General features: G+C 46.6%; 1 protein-coding gene across 3 annotated transcripts in view; it reads left to right on the top strand.

Moving 5' to 3' along the window:
* Positions 1–15,408, top strand: part of hivep2a (HIVEP zinc finger 2a) — a 56,039-nt gene that overhangs the window by 21,440 nt on the left and 19,191 nt on the right. The gene's annotated exons all lie outside the window — the stretch shown is intronic.

The following is a 15,408-nucleotide window of genomic DNA, read 5'->3' as shown; positions in this document are numbered from 1 at the left end:
AGTAGGTCGTTCCTCTACGCACGTCTTTCTGTCTTGCCTGTCCGTAATGACTCTCTCTACCCGTCTCTCTGTTTCTCTCGAACATGCCTGTCTATATTGCAGGTCTCTCTGCCTGTCTATCTCTATCTGATCTGTGAGGAGGAGCATGTTTATGTGACAGCTGTGGAATGAGGAGTGCACTAAAAACAATGCAATAACGTTAATTCCCAAACTCGGTTGCTGGGTGTGTTGCTGTGACTCCCCCTGCTCAGCACTCGCAGACAGTCAGGGAAAACCTGGCTGTAGCAGAGGTGGTTTGAAACAATTGTGTTGACGATGAAGATGAAGCCACAATGTGTGTGTATATCCCCTCTGGCACACCGACGGTTGGGTAATGGTCTACAGGTTTGGCTGCAGCATTCCCCAACACTCGTTTTCTGTTTGCTATTATTTGATTACTTTCCACCTTGTACATGTGATAGTGAGTGTATGTGTGTGTGTGTGTGTGTGTATAAAGGGATAATAGGTCTTGTAGTAAGAGGGGGGTCCCCCTACTTAGTTTTTCCACATTACTGGTGTTTGCTGTTTGCCTCGGGCTGCTGTCGCTCTCCACTGTATTTGTGTGTGTGTGTGTGTGTGCGTGCGTGTGTGTGTGTGTTAACCTGAGCTGTGTGACCTTGCCCAGAGTCATTCATGTGTCTGAATAAGAGGAGGAAGAATATCAACACCTCAGCACTTTTATCGGCTGTCCTCCCGCTCTCCTTCCCTCTCCTCCTCTCTTTCTCCCTCCACCGTATTCCCCTCCCTTCCCTCCTCTCTTCCTCCCTCAGTCTTCTCCCCTTTCCTTGCTTGCCCCGTCTCCGTCGGCCACCTTCTTTTTCCTCAGTCCCTCTCTCTGCCTTTGCCGTTTGTTCTGTCTCTTTGTCTCTTTCTCCTTTTCCCTCTCTTTCTCTCTCTCTCTCTCTCTCTCTCTCTCTCTCTCTCTCTCTCTCTCTCTCTCTCTCTCTCTCTCTCTCTCTCTCCCTCCCTCTCTCTCTCTTGCTCTCCCCCTCCCTCTCCACCTCCATCTCCTTGTTCCTCTCCCTCATACCCCCCTCCCCCCCTCCAGGTCACAGTGACGGTGCAGTTAGTCATGGTGCTGATATTGAGCCAGTATCGAGCGTTTTACTGTATGTCGAGATAGCCTGCCCGGATACCGTGCAGTATGTGATACACAAGACGATTTTCAGTGCATGTATCTGAAATTCTGTCTCTCACGTGACCATTTAGTCATTGTTGTGTTGTGTCACAAGTGACATTTTTGGCACTTGTGTTAGCTAGAAGTGTTATGTGTTCAAAAGCTTGTTATCTAAAGGTATCAGGTTCAAAACCACTAAGTGCTAATTCTGTTTTATTGTGCTCTTTTATGATTCTTACCATTGGAGGCGACTGCCTTTACCCAATACCTTTGACTTGGCCCATCGAATTTTGTTACCAGATGTGTAGTTACGAAATTCGATTGGCCAACAAAGGGTTCTAAAAAGTGTGAAACCAAAGTTGACTTCATCCAAGTAAAGGGGGGGTCAGATGGCTGAGCGGTTAGGGAGTCGGGCTATTAATCAGAAGGTTGTTGGTTCGATTCCCGGCTGTGCAAAATGACATTGTGTCCTTGGGCAAGGCACTTCACCCTACTTGCCTCGGGGAGAATGTCCCTGTACTTACTGTAAGTCGCTCTGGATAAGAGTGTCTGCTAAATGTAAATGTAAATCCAAAGAGGTCAAATTAGAATGACCGTGTGGAACTGAAAGTGTTCAATCACAAAAAAAAGCTTGCTTGGGTTGGCGTCAAAATAGCTTCTTTATCAGTGTGTTGTGGTCCTTCCAGTACTGTTGACTCTCTTGACCTATATCTCTCCTTCTCTCTCTCTTTATCCTCCCTCTGTCTCTCTCTTTCTCCCTCTCTCCCTCTCTCTCTCTCTGTGTAGGAGGTAACGTGAACACACAGCTCCTATTACTCATGGCAACTCCACTTCCTCCAAGCCATTCAATATACACCTCTGAATGGATACCCCCGCACACACACACACACTGTACTAAAGTGCTACACACACCCATTCACCCACTCCTGTACAAAAGTATTGTACAGGAACGGAAGCAATCTCACTGAAATGTCACTAAATAGACTAAAATTGAAAGATAAACGATGTTGAAATCTGGATAGACATCCCACTCATTCTGCTGTCGTTTGAAGGCTTCTCTTACGCTTTCAACTTCGACACTTTCTAAAAGTATCTCAGCCTAGGTTGGCCTGAGACATCGACCTTACTCCCTCTCCTTATCCTTCTTCCTTCCTCCTTTCTCCTCCATCCCTCCTTCTCCACACTCTCTTCCATCCCTTCCATTCCCTTCCTGTCAGGCAGCTCAGGGCCTGGTGTGCTGGCATGCGGGGTGGCAGGAGATGTTGTGTGTGTCTCTGCTGGCCAGCCTGGCCATGCCCCAAGCTCTGGCTCTGAGAGGGGCTGGACAGAAGGTGTGACGAGCTTAGACCACACATACCGGGCAGGAGGGAGGGAGGGAGGACAGGGAAGGTGAGGAGGGAAGGAGGGAAGAGAGAGGATTGGGAGGACTGAGGGTGGGAGGCAGGGTGACAGAGAGGGAGAATAGGAGGGAGTGAGGCATAAATGAGAGGCTTCACAGGGAGGTGAGAGGGCTGTTCTGAGTGTGTGCGTGTGTGTCTGTGTGTGTGTGTGACAGGTAGAGATCGAGAGAAACGTTGACAGGTCAGACTTGTGTGTCACACTGGACCTCCAACCTGCCTGTCATCTGCTCCAGGTCACCACATACACACACACGTACGCTCACAGATCCTACAGTATGTCTGACTGTAAGTATGGTAGTGTATCTACGCAGACCAACATTGTGTTCTTTATGAATGTTAGTCTGCAGTTCCCCCTGCTTGTTGTGCTTGAGTTGTGAGCAATCTAGTTGTGTGTGCATGTGTTTGTGCATGTATGTGTGTGTGTGTTGGCATGTATGTGTATGTGTGTGCGTGTATGTGTGTGTGTTGTCTTATGAGCTAGTTTATGATCAGCTGACCGAACTGGAAGGAGGAGAGTAGCAGAGGAGGCCGAGAGAGAAACTGCCTTTGTCTGCTAGGGGACGAGAGAGGGAAAAGGAGAGAGAGAGGGAGGGGAAAAGGGAGAAATCAACACAAACAGTGGGGGAGGGGAAGGGGAGGGGGAAATAAAGCAAAACAAAGATAACTGCTGACGCAAAAGCACACCACCTCATCACACTATCATAATGTTACACCTGCCACAGTGACAGTCCTACCTGTCTGTTGTTCACCCTGGCTGCCTGCCATCTGACCGTCCGTCCGTCTGTATGCCCACGTCTGTCTGTCTGCCCACTGGTCTGCATATCTGTCCATATTGTCTGTCTGTTAGCCAGGCTGTCATGTCTGTCTTCCTTCGGACTCTTTCTAATTAAACATCACAGTGTTGTCCACGTGGAGACTTTGGTACACACACACAGCTTTCCCAGAGGTCCCCCAGCAGATGTGTGTGTGTGTGTGTCTGGGGATAGTCAGGAATGCGAAAGCTCGTAACGCACCTCGGATTTTCCATTCCTGCTGCGTACACGTCCTATTATCAATTTTATACGAAACGAGGAAAATTCCTTCTTGTCTATGGCAGCAGTGTGGCCCGGCTGTGTGTGTGTGTGTGTGTGGTTGTCTTATGGTGTTTACGTGGCCAACGGCGGCCCCTTCATGTCCAGTTTAATAGCCGTAAAAAACAAACACTGGTTCTCTATCGCTGGTCTGTCTACTGGTCTCTCTCTCTCTCTCTGGTCTTTCAGACAGCCTTCTTGTCTTGCTTTGGTCTCTCTCTTTTTTTCTGACTGTCTGGGTCTCTGACCCAGACTGACTGTTTTACTCAGTTAAATGTGGTATTTTACTCATGTGGCCTTTTCTCTACTGGACTACTCCTTTATCCTATTCAATTTTTTTCTATTCCATTCTATTTTATTGTGAGCTCAGACGTCAGGGGGCTATCTCCAGTGTGCTGTAACACACACACACACGCACGTATGTCTACACATTCATTCACACATACTACATGTTTGTACAGTACTTTTGACACACATTGACACTCACACTAAGTTACCCTACAGTAACCTCTGTCTGTCAGACAGAAATACATTTGAAAACTGGAACGCACATGGCTAATATAAAATCACAGGGTTACTATAGGAACAGAGGGTTACTATAGGAACACAGGGTTACCAGAGGAACAGAGGGATAGTCAAACTGTTGGTCTTGCTAGAGTTCTACATTTTACCCTTCATCGGGAGCACACACACTAGTAAACTGGACCTCTTGAGGCACGTGTCCTTATTCCGTGTATGTGTGTGTACGTGCGTGTGTGTGTGTACAGCAGTGTGTCCTTGTCCCCTCTAGACATGGAAAATCCGTCACCTCCAGATGTTCCTAATGAGGCTTTTATTGATGCAGGCGACGAGGCCCAGACACACACACACATACGTAAACACAACCGCACACACAGGTCTAACTCGATATCTGTGATGTTGCGGAACGCTGGGACAGAGGGATGGAAACTCCAGATCCGGTTCCCACCCCCCCACCCCCTTGCCCCCCCCCCCCCCCCCCCCCCCCCCCCCACACACACACACACACACACTCCCACCCCCCTTACTCCCTTCACCCCCGAGAGCCAAGAGTGGATTCTTCCACCTGTAGAAGGAGGAAGAAAAGAGGCCGGTTAAGAGAGCGAATGCCCTCTGGACACCAAGCTTGGTGACTGCTTTAGAGGAGGAGTTGGGAGGGAGACAGAGCAGTCACTAAACCTTGTGTGTGTGTGTGTGTTTGGCATGAGGCAGTTTTCTGTGTGTATGTATAGCCGTGTTCCCTGTCTGGTTGTTTTTGTGTGTGCGTGTTCCACGTCGGTCCGTGTTTATGTGTGTATGTGTGTTCCATGGGAGGTGTTTAGTCATGGCAAGAAAGAAGGTTCCAGATCCTCTGTTGTTCAGGGAACAGGATGGAATCTGAGGAGCTTTCTTCCACTGGAAGTTTCCTACTCTACCAGCCGGTGTAGACATAGAGACACACACACAGGGTAGACTGTGTGTGTTTTGGTAAACTTGAATGAAACAGGCTTCCACTGCAAGACAGGAAATGGTTTTGTAGTTTCTCTCAGTCTTTGTTGTAACGGCGATAGTGGGAGACCCTGGGAATTCTGCCTCTGTCCTTCGGGTGACCACTTCCTATGTGCTTTCTGAAGACTTCCTGTCGTGTCAGAGAGCTCCTGGTGCTGTCTGGCTCTCTAAGAGGAAGACCTTGTTGCCTTGGTGCTGTTTTGTACACAGAGACGCACACAAACACACACACATAAACACTGGCAGACATGGAACAATGCAACACAGTGACTCTTCAGAGCTAATAGGAACTAGGTGTGTACATGAGTGAGTAGAAGAGTGATAAAGAGATTGAGAAAGACAGGTGCGACAGAGAGAGAGAAAGAATATGTTACAGAGGAAGGTCTAGAGAGATACAGAGAAAGGGAGACAGAGAGAAAGAAGGAGTTACACAGAAAAGGTGAGAGAGAAGGAGAAAGCGAGAGATAGAAGAGAGAGAGAAAGACAGGGTAAAGGAATGCGGATGTAAGCCTAAACAGAATCCTAACAGCGTTTCCATTCCCCCAGGACTCATTATCACAGTACAGAGGTGGCAGTATGTTGGTAGTTTATCCTGAACATCTATATCATTCATAGCACGCACACGCACACCCGCTCTCACACACACACGCCCTGCCAGCACCAAGGCCACAGCAGAGATTTGTGTAAAACCAGTGTGTCCTTGATCATAGCTCTCTCAGACACAAACACACATACACACACACACACACACACACACACCAACAGGGACACATAATAGGCATTTTCCTTATCTCTCTAATTCTAAATCAATTCAATTGCATTTTATACAGTGGCCTTCATTGCTTTGAAGGTTCAGGTTGTCATTTGTTGGTCAATCAGCAAGTTAGTCAACCAGTCAGTCAGCACTGAGCAAAAAGCTATCTGGTCCAGTGCAATCATGTTGACTGTCTCAGTGACCCTACACACCTGTACCGTGTGTCAGAGCCCACAGATGTGCTGATCTAAGATGGGGAGGGATTGTGTCAACCTCCCTGTGTACAGTAGGACCGCTTCGTTTACAGTAAAGATGACACAATTCACAACTTTCTGGTTATTGGCCAATCGGGTTTCACTTCCCTGTATTGCTTCTCCCACTGTCTGAAATTAGTTGATAAAGCGGTGGTGTGTGTCTGTCAGGTGGTGTGTGAGGTGTCAAGGGTAGGAATAGGCAGGGTCGACCAGAGAGGGATAAACAAAACCATTCAGACAGATTTAGTAGGCATGACAGTCTGGCTATGTTTGTGTGTGTGTGTGTTTGTGGACTAAGGAAATAGGATAGATCCTCTATCCTATCTGCTGATCATGTAGATTCCCATCTTTCCATCTCCCTCTCTCTCCTTCCTCTTAACTCTGTCTCACCCTCTTTTATTGTCTTAGTCTCTCGCTCCCCTCTCCTTTCCCTTTCTCTCCTTTCCTTTCTCCTCTCCTCTCACCCCCTCTCCTTTCCTCTCCCTTCCTCATCTCTCCACTCCTCTCCTCTCACTGGAGTGACATTGTCCTGCTGTATAATTCAGACCTGCCAGCCAGGTTGCCAGAGAAGTGGAACACCCTCTTGCTCTGCTTAGCTTAGCTGCAATATTCATGCTCTCTGAAGCTCAGTCATTGGGTGTGCTTTGCCTTCGGCAAGGGCCGAACCTTTGTTCTCTCACATATATATTATTATTTTTATTATTATTTTTGCCCCCCTAAAACTCAGTCAATATTTGGCCTACATAGACAACCTAGGTGTCAAAAGTTTCGTCTTGGTAGCGATTGAGTTGCTTCTATTGGGATTTACGTTCCGTTGCATGGTTTAAGTGGAAATTAAGTTTTTGTGGCGAAAAGTGAAGCTAACGGTGGCTAACTTGCTAGCCACAGTCAATGACGCTACTTACGTCACGAAAACTCGCGTGACTACCTCTAGCAGAACATTAGTTTAGCAGTTAACTTCTGGGAGATAGCTAAGCTAACTGCTTTACTGCAAGGCAGCTGCAGAAACGCCACAAGCAAAGAGGCCAGGGTGATAACTATTTACTAATTTTACTTTGTGATATGACACACAATTGTGACGTGTAATGTACAATATAAGCTGATTTTATGAAGGAAGTACATCTACTTTCGGAAACAGTAGTCTACTATGTCACTGAAGTATTAGCATCATGACATTAGCCTCTGTTGCCCGGGCAACACATACTACAGTGGTCTATGATGCATCTGTTTTCAATCGTTAAAATAAACATTACTCACAAATACATTTTCGTTGTAGGATTTATTATTACATTACATTACAAGTAAACGATTTGTGGGTGAAATTATCATTACCTGTGGTTTCAAACCAGTGTTGCTCACTGAAACGCTGTAGCCTACGCGAGACGCTACAAAAACATTTACACAGCTGTAGGAAGTCAAACGGCGACAGAACATGTTCGGCACTCCCCTTACTTAAATCAAAAATCTATCTAACTACTAACCTTAACTTCATTGCCACAGCCTAAACTTTGTCAATCTGTTCATGAAAATAATTAATTTCAGCCTAAACCGTACAACGGAACGTTAAATCCAATTCAACCAACGCAATCGCTACCAAGACGAACACAGCAGTAGTCTACTGTACTGTAGTAGTACTATTTACCGGGGCAGCTTCTCCACACAGGGCTATATCGCACTTGGCGTTGTTACTGACAATGATCGCTACCAGTGAGCTTTTTATGAAAGCGATTTTCCACTAAATAAATGTCAAGCTTATTTACGTTTTTGGGGGCATAATTTCAGTTAGCAGATGGTACTGTTTGAATCGCGATTCCATCTTATATTGCCGGTAACGTCGTAGAATAATCTTCAAAGGGGGTTCTTTATTCATGAATGAATGCAATATGAGTAGGCTAAATTCCTTAAAATATCACGAGAAGGGAAAAACTTAAAAGGACGTTTAAGTCATAGAGATTAGGTACATTTTTACACCGGTCTGACAAATTTATTCGTTTTGATTCAACAATGAGGCTGCCTCTTGCAGGTGAAATAAGACATCTATTTTATTCTACACTTCACTCGTATTTTCAGTTGTAAATGAGCAGCAAAAAAATGCTTTTAAATCTATGTAATCTTTATAAATAATGTATGCATTTTTATATAAAGTATACAGAAATATCAGTTGTAAAAATGTCATTCAAAAACGGACCCCTGTGCAACCGACGCAAGCAAGCACACCCCTCTCTAGTTGTTATTATTATACTAGTAGAACGCAGTGAGCGCCTGTGTGTGTACATTCGTGAGTGTGTTCGTCATAAGTAGCCTAGTTATCCCCAACAGAGAACTACAGCGACGGACGGACAGATGAGTAGACAGAGAAAGGGTTATTTTCTCCTCCTCTCTTGTTCCTCTCATCATGTGGACTGATTTGTTGGATGTCTGTCCTTTCACAACATTCCTGTCCAAAATTTGTCAGAGTTAGGACGAGTCATATACACCGGCACAAGTCTCACACACACACACACACACGTACACTTTTGAGACACCCTGCTCCTAACAAGGACTGATAAGATGTTCTCGTCCCTGTGTTAAGAGCCCTACATGTGTAACACTGCATAGTCTATCTAATCTTCTGAACAGGAGATACAAAGAGAAAGGGAGAGGGTGGAGGAGGGAGAGGAAGAGAAAGAAAGCCATTAAAAGTCTAAAAGAGAGAGAGAGAGACATGGAGCAGGGAGCAAGTGACAGGGAAACTGTTTGTGTTGATGAATGCGTAAAAGTCCTGGGTGGAAATCCTGGGAGTTCTCAGAACGGAAATGTGTTTTATGTGACTGACGTCTTACTGCCTGGGCTGCTGATCTCGCCCTGATTCTGAGAAGCCAGTGAATCACAGGATTCACATGTTTCACTTTTTACTTTGAGTTGTAATGCGAATGGCATGTGCTCTGAAATCTTCGACACTCTTGTACACTATGCAAGTTGTTTGAGGGAAAATACTATTGTTTTAAATGAGCCTTGAGCCAACTTGTAAATGTCTTTACTTCACCTGACATAAAGGCTTTGGTATGAACTGGTGGGGTGTTGTCAGATTTCTCAGAAGTGAGATTCACACAGGTTCACTCACATTCAGGCATGCCACACACACACACACACACACACACACACACACACACACACACACACACACACACACACACACACACACACACACACACACACACACACACACACACACACACACTAGCACACCCACTCACACACCAAACCCTGATTTGCTTTTTGATTTCTACACCGCTCTCATTATTTTAAGGTGTGAACCAGTGTGATGTTGCAGAAGTGTATTTGTGCACGTGTGAGTGTGTGTGTGTGTGCGTCTTTGTACAGCTACTACCCAGATAGTTACTACTGGAAAAAGTTCACTCTACTCTTCTTGTCAATCATAAATCAGGACTACTGTAGTCCGTCCAGAGTCAAAACAAAAATACTGTAGTCAGTCTAGAGTCACACCAAGACTACTATAGTAAGTCTAGAGTCACAGCAAGACTACTAGTCAGTCTAGAGTCACAGCAAGACTACTGTAGTCAGTCTACAGTCGCAGCAAGACCAAAACTAACTGGTCTGAGGAGCATAGCCTAATGGTAGACGCAGAAACAGCTGTACCAATCAGGAATAACTCTGCATTTCAGGGAGTTTCATCAGCATATGTATATCTGTCTGTGTGTGTGTGTGTGTGTGTAAGTTGGTTGGGGTTGCGGAGTGTGTTTGTGTGTGAGAGTGTGTGTGTATCTGTGAGTGTGTTAGGGTGCATTTATTTTCAGGAGGAAATGACACAGGAAGTGAGTTCCCCTGGCAGCAGGAAGTATCTATGCCTTCAGCCCTGTGCCCAGAACCTTGTTGCTGGTGCTGGTTGCTGGTGCTGATCCATGCCCTCGTGTGTGTTTGTGTGTGTGTCATGAGTAACGGGGTGATTGCTCTCTGCTTAACCTACAGCTCAAGCAAGTCTGTTTCTCTCTTATAAGACCTCTCTCTGTCTAACATGGAGGCAACTGCACTTTCTCAAAGGCCTTCAAGAAACCCCCTGACATACACACACACACACTCACACATACAATCACACACACACTCTCTTTGTCTTGCACACACTCTGCCATAAAACTCTCAGTTCTGTTCCACCCAGCCAAACCAAAGTCTCTACTGTCTCCTAAAACCTACTGATAGAGAGAGGGAGAGAGAGCGAGAGAAAGAGAGAAAGAGAGAGGGAAAGAGAGAGAGAGAGGGTAGAGAGAGGTGGGGGCAGAAGGTGTAGAGTAGTGGAGGCTAGGCAGATGGGTTGTGATTTGATTGGTGCAACAAGCTGACTCACAGTTTGTCTGGTCCAATTATGCAGCCTTGCAGAACTGGAGTGGGTGGACCTGTCAATGAAGTTTCAAAGCCAACACACACTCACACACATACACAGATGAACTTTACAACCCACAAGGAAGAGGGGTCTTAAGGATGAAGTAGGAAGTTGAGGTGGGAGATGGAGAGATGTTTGTGATGGAGAATTTGGGGGGAATTTTAGGGTAGAACAGTTGGTGTCATTAGGTCCAACCTCCACCCACTAAACTGCTGCTACTGCTGTATGTGTGTACTTGTGTGCGTGTCTGTGTGTGTGTCAGTGTGCGAGCGTGCATGTGTGTATGTGTGTCTGTGTCCGTTTGTGTCTGTGCGTGTTAGTGTGCGAGCGTGAATGTGTGTGTCTGTATGTGTCTGTGTATGTCAGGGTGTGTGTCTGCGGGTGTCAGTGTGTGTGGGTGTGTCTCTGTCACTGAGTGAGAGGATGACACTTATTACCGGGGTGGTGAGGGTGTCCTGTGTGTGTCTCTTCAGCACGCCCGGCGGTCTTTCTGGGTGATTAAGGCGTATTGACGGCCATGTGGTACCCAGCTGGGTCCGGCCTGATCCTGGCACAAACACACAGACCACGCACACACACACACACACACACTAGTTGGGCTTGATGTGGCACTGGCATAACAAAACAACATCCAGCATGTCAGGAGAATCCCAGAAAGGATACGGTGTCTTTTGACTACCAGGTTAACAATGCCAGTCATAACGTTTGACACACAAACACTCGAAGATGCTGTGACATATCCAGGGATGCAGAGCCGCTGTCCCATCCCTCCCAGAACCAGGGACAGCTGGCCCATTCACGGCCCGGTCGTGGGCGTCTATGTGAAACTGGTTCCTCCTCCCTGAACGGCTGATGATCTACGGCTCATCTGTTAATCAATGCTTCGCTCCACAAAAGCTGGGCTGACAGGGCTCAGAGGAAGGGAGGGCCTCGAACCAGAGGGAGACAACGCGAAAGAGGGAAAGAAAGAGAGAGAGGGAAGGAGAGAGGAAGGGAGGGACACGGTGAGAGAGAGGGAAGGTGAGAGAAAGAGAGAGCAAGAGGGTGAGAGAAAGAGAGAGAGAGAGGGCAAGAGAAAGAGAGAGAGGGCAAGGGAGAGAGCCAAGCGACGACATGAATACCACTCGCCGACAACATAAACAATAGTTTTTGTGTACATCAGACATCAGAGGCCGACCATGGTGGAGCGAGGCTCCCTGGACGACGACCATTTTTGTTCACTTTTACTTTTGGTTCAGTTAAATGCATGCACACTCTCATGGTCTCCCTGAATTGTATCAGACATTTGAGTCTCTGTGGTTGCCACAACACACACACACTTCTCCCACACCACAGAACACTTTTTCATTTGATGGCCCCTTGCCTCCATCAGGAAATCCACTTAGGCCCACTTCCCAGTCACATGACACCTGACCCTGATGAGTGTGTGTGTGTGTAACAGGACACCAGTCAGGGCCTGACAGTTAAATGTGTGAGCATGATGTCATGACCACAGCTTTGCTTCTCTGGATTTATTCCTTATGCACTCATCTCTCTTTTCCTCCATTCTGCTCTCTCCATCAGGTGGACTTGTCACTAGGAGACAGAGGAGAGGGAGAAGAGAGGGGGGACTAGGGTGAAGAGAGGGAGGGAGGGAGAGAGGAAGGATGGTAGGAGAGGTAGGGAGGGAGACGGAGAGTGAGCGAGGGAAGGAAAGAGGGAGGGACATCCAGCTGGACAAAGAGAAGAAAAGAACAACAGCTCTCTGATATGTGTATGTTTGTGTGTCTGTGTGTGTATGTGTGCATGTGTGTGTGCATCTTTCTCTCTGGACATGTGACTCTTGAACCCAAGGAGCCCTTTCCCCCCTGCTCTCCTCTGGACCAATCACACATCATTCTTCACCTCCACTCTCTGTTTCCTCCCATCAATATTTTAGCCGACCATTAAGAGCTGGGTAATTGCATAGTCTGAGCGTAGTGCCCCTGGCTAGCAGACTAATTAAAGCAGAAACAGAGTTTAGGCATATTGATTAAGAAGAGGAGGATTAATTATGGAAGACGTGACATTAGCCAAGATGATCTTCCACTCGGAGTTGGGGAGGAGGGCAGAAAGTGAGAAAGAAAGAGAGAGAACGAGATAGAAACAAAGAGATGGGACAGCGAGGAACCGAGTGAGACGGAAAGGGAGAGAGAGCGAGAGAGAGAGACAGAAAGAGAGGAGGGGAGGGATGATTGAAACAGGACCCCCTCTCTCTCACAGGGGGGTCTTTGTTTCTCTGCGCCCAGTGATGTCCTGAGAACTCCGCTGCCAAACCTCCCCCCCTCTCTCTGATGCCAGATAAATGTGTCAGTGCCCATGTGACCTGTGCCACTCCAAAGCTCTCCGTTACACTCGCTCTCTCTCTCTGTCTCTCTCTGAGGGTGATAGAGGGGGGGGAGACAAGGGAAGGGAGAAAGGGGTGAATGGCGAAGGGGGGTTGGGGGGGGTGTCACCATGGCAGCAGGGCAGGGGACAGCAGAGCACAGGTGTGCCTGACGGACCTCTCTTGTCTGGTCCCCTTGGTTTCTTCCTCACGTTTGTGTGCGAGTGTGTGTGAGAGGGCGGGGGGTGATGAACCTGGAGCCCTGAGGGCTCTTCATCCTCTGATACATTTAGATTCTTAATGCCACTTCCAATGGCCCCGCTAACTCCCTCTGTCACTGGCCTGAATGATTCACCAGGTGAAGAATTATTATGGTAGGAGAAGAGGGGAGGAGGGGGGGGGGAGTAAATGAGAGGAGAAAGACAAATGAAGTAGGACCTTTACATCCCTAGGCTTTTCTCCTCATTTAAGCGTATGAAGGAGAACGCATGTGTGTTAACTGAGTGCTGTCCGTGCTGTAGGTGTAATGCTTTGTTATTCGTGAGCTGGGAGAGTCAGTGTAGGGTAAAGAAATAAGCACGTAAATCATAACCCTAACCACATGGGGGTGACCCCTAACTGTAACCCTCACCTAAGCACACCAATTAAATGCCTAAGCTTAACCAGTGCTACAACATGCAAACTGGGGATCGTATGTGTTTATTAGTGGCAGATACAGTTTTTGTATGTATTATTTACATTTAGTCATTTAGCAGACGCTCTTATCCAGAGCAACTTACAATAAGTACAGGGACATTCTCCCCGAGGCAAGTAGGGTGAAGTGCCTTGCCCAAGGACACAACGTCGTTTGGCACGGCCGGTAATCGAACCAACAACCTTCTGATTAATAGCTCGACTCCCTAACCGCTCAGCCATTCGACCCCCCCTATTATGCTTTTTTAAAATGTATTATTTAGTTTTTTGCGCATCATGACCTTTTTCCAGCCTAGCTACAGCCTGATTGTGCTAACATTTATGGTTGTGACAGAGATCAGAGAGACACATCACACCCTCATCACACACACATACATGTAGTGCAGTGGAATGAGATGCCTGTTTCTCACTGCATGTTGTTTTCTGCCCCAGCTAAATGCAACACTGAACCATCAATTGAGTAACTACAGCAGCCCTTGAATAGAAAATGTCCTTAATAATTCAGTGATTGCAAAAGAACAGTGTTTGGTTAGAGTGGACATTTGTTGAAGTGTGTGTTTGTGCGTGTGTGTATGTGTGTGCACATGCATGTGTGAGCATGTGGCCGGGCATTGTTTGAAAACCTATCTCCTGTAATCCAATTTAGACAGCAACGATAATCATAATTTGAGGCAGCAATGGTAGGCATGACGACAGAATTAATTAGAGTGCAAGCATATCAATGAAGTCTAAACATGGAAAAGAGGAGAAACACACTCACTCACACATACAGCGCAGATTGAATGGAATTATACATAAAATAATAATACTGTGACTGATACATTATCTACTATGTTAAGTAATGTTCCCATGGTTGTCATGGTTTCAGCTTCTTAAAAGTCATTTTGTATTTAACTTGGATGTTTCTCAGAGTGGTTCATAACTGCTATATGAGCCACCCCCCCTCCTCCCCTTCGCGTACTGTAACAATTCCGGTAACTATTCACGGTCTCTATGACAACCATGATAGGTGCCACAGTCACGCTGAGACACCTTGGCTCATACACCTCCACATCCTGTGCCCGTTCACTGGTCGGTTGTCAAACGCGTTTGTCAAACCAAGAATTCTGTCATTCAATTATTTTGTTCGCCACAAACCAGAAAGAAAATAATTGTTTTAGGAAGCATCACCAGTAATGTTGGGGGACATTGGAAGATGCTGGAATGTACGCATGTGCCAGTGGCAGGTACCTGGTCTGGATGCTAGCATGTGTGAACTAGAAAATGTATCATTGCTGTGAAAAGAGAGCGTCCGTACGGATGTCGGAAGGTTCAATTCCCACCCTGAGTTCACGCCTAAGAAGTTATGGCTCAAGGGCAATGAGATAGAGGGTGTGTGTCTTTATGCCCTGGCAGAGATAACAGCCTCCCTTTCTGCCAAAGAGAGCAAGTTCTAGAACAGAGACAATCTCTCCGCTCTGTGTGATGTAAGACCCTAAAAAAAAGTCATTTGGAATCAATTATTTACTTTGATTATATACGGTCTTCTTCAGCATAGCTGTATCTGCTGTACCATCTGAAATATTTTTCACACATAGACTGCTACAGCCAGACAGCTTATTCAAAGACTGAGGGAGCGAGAAAGAGGGATAGGGAGAGAAGAAGAGAATGGTTGTTGTGTCTATTGTTGGTGTCCAGGGCTGTGCTGTACAACAGCGAGGCATCCCTGGTATTGGGAACTCACAAAGACATTCCTTCCTCCTCCTCTCTTTCTCTCTCTCCATCTCTTTTTCCTGCTGTTATATTAGTCCGTTGTGTCCGTTTCTGTCATCAACATAAACCGCCTCAGGGAGAAGGAGGGGTGGGGGGTGGGG

The sequence above is a fragment of the Osmerus mordax genome, chromosome 8 (assembly GCF_038355195.1).
Source record: "Osmerus mordax isolate fOsmMor3 chromosome 8, fOsmMor3.pri, whole genome shotgun sequence".
In the NCBI taxonomy this organism is placed as follows: domain Eukaryota; kingdom Metazoa; phylum Chordata; class Actinopteri; order Osmeriformes; family Osmeridae; genus Osmerus; species Osmerus mordax.
This window is presented reverse-complemented; position numbering and strand designations above follow the sequence as displayed.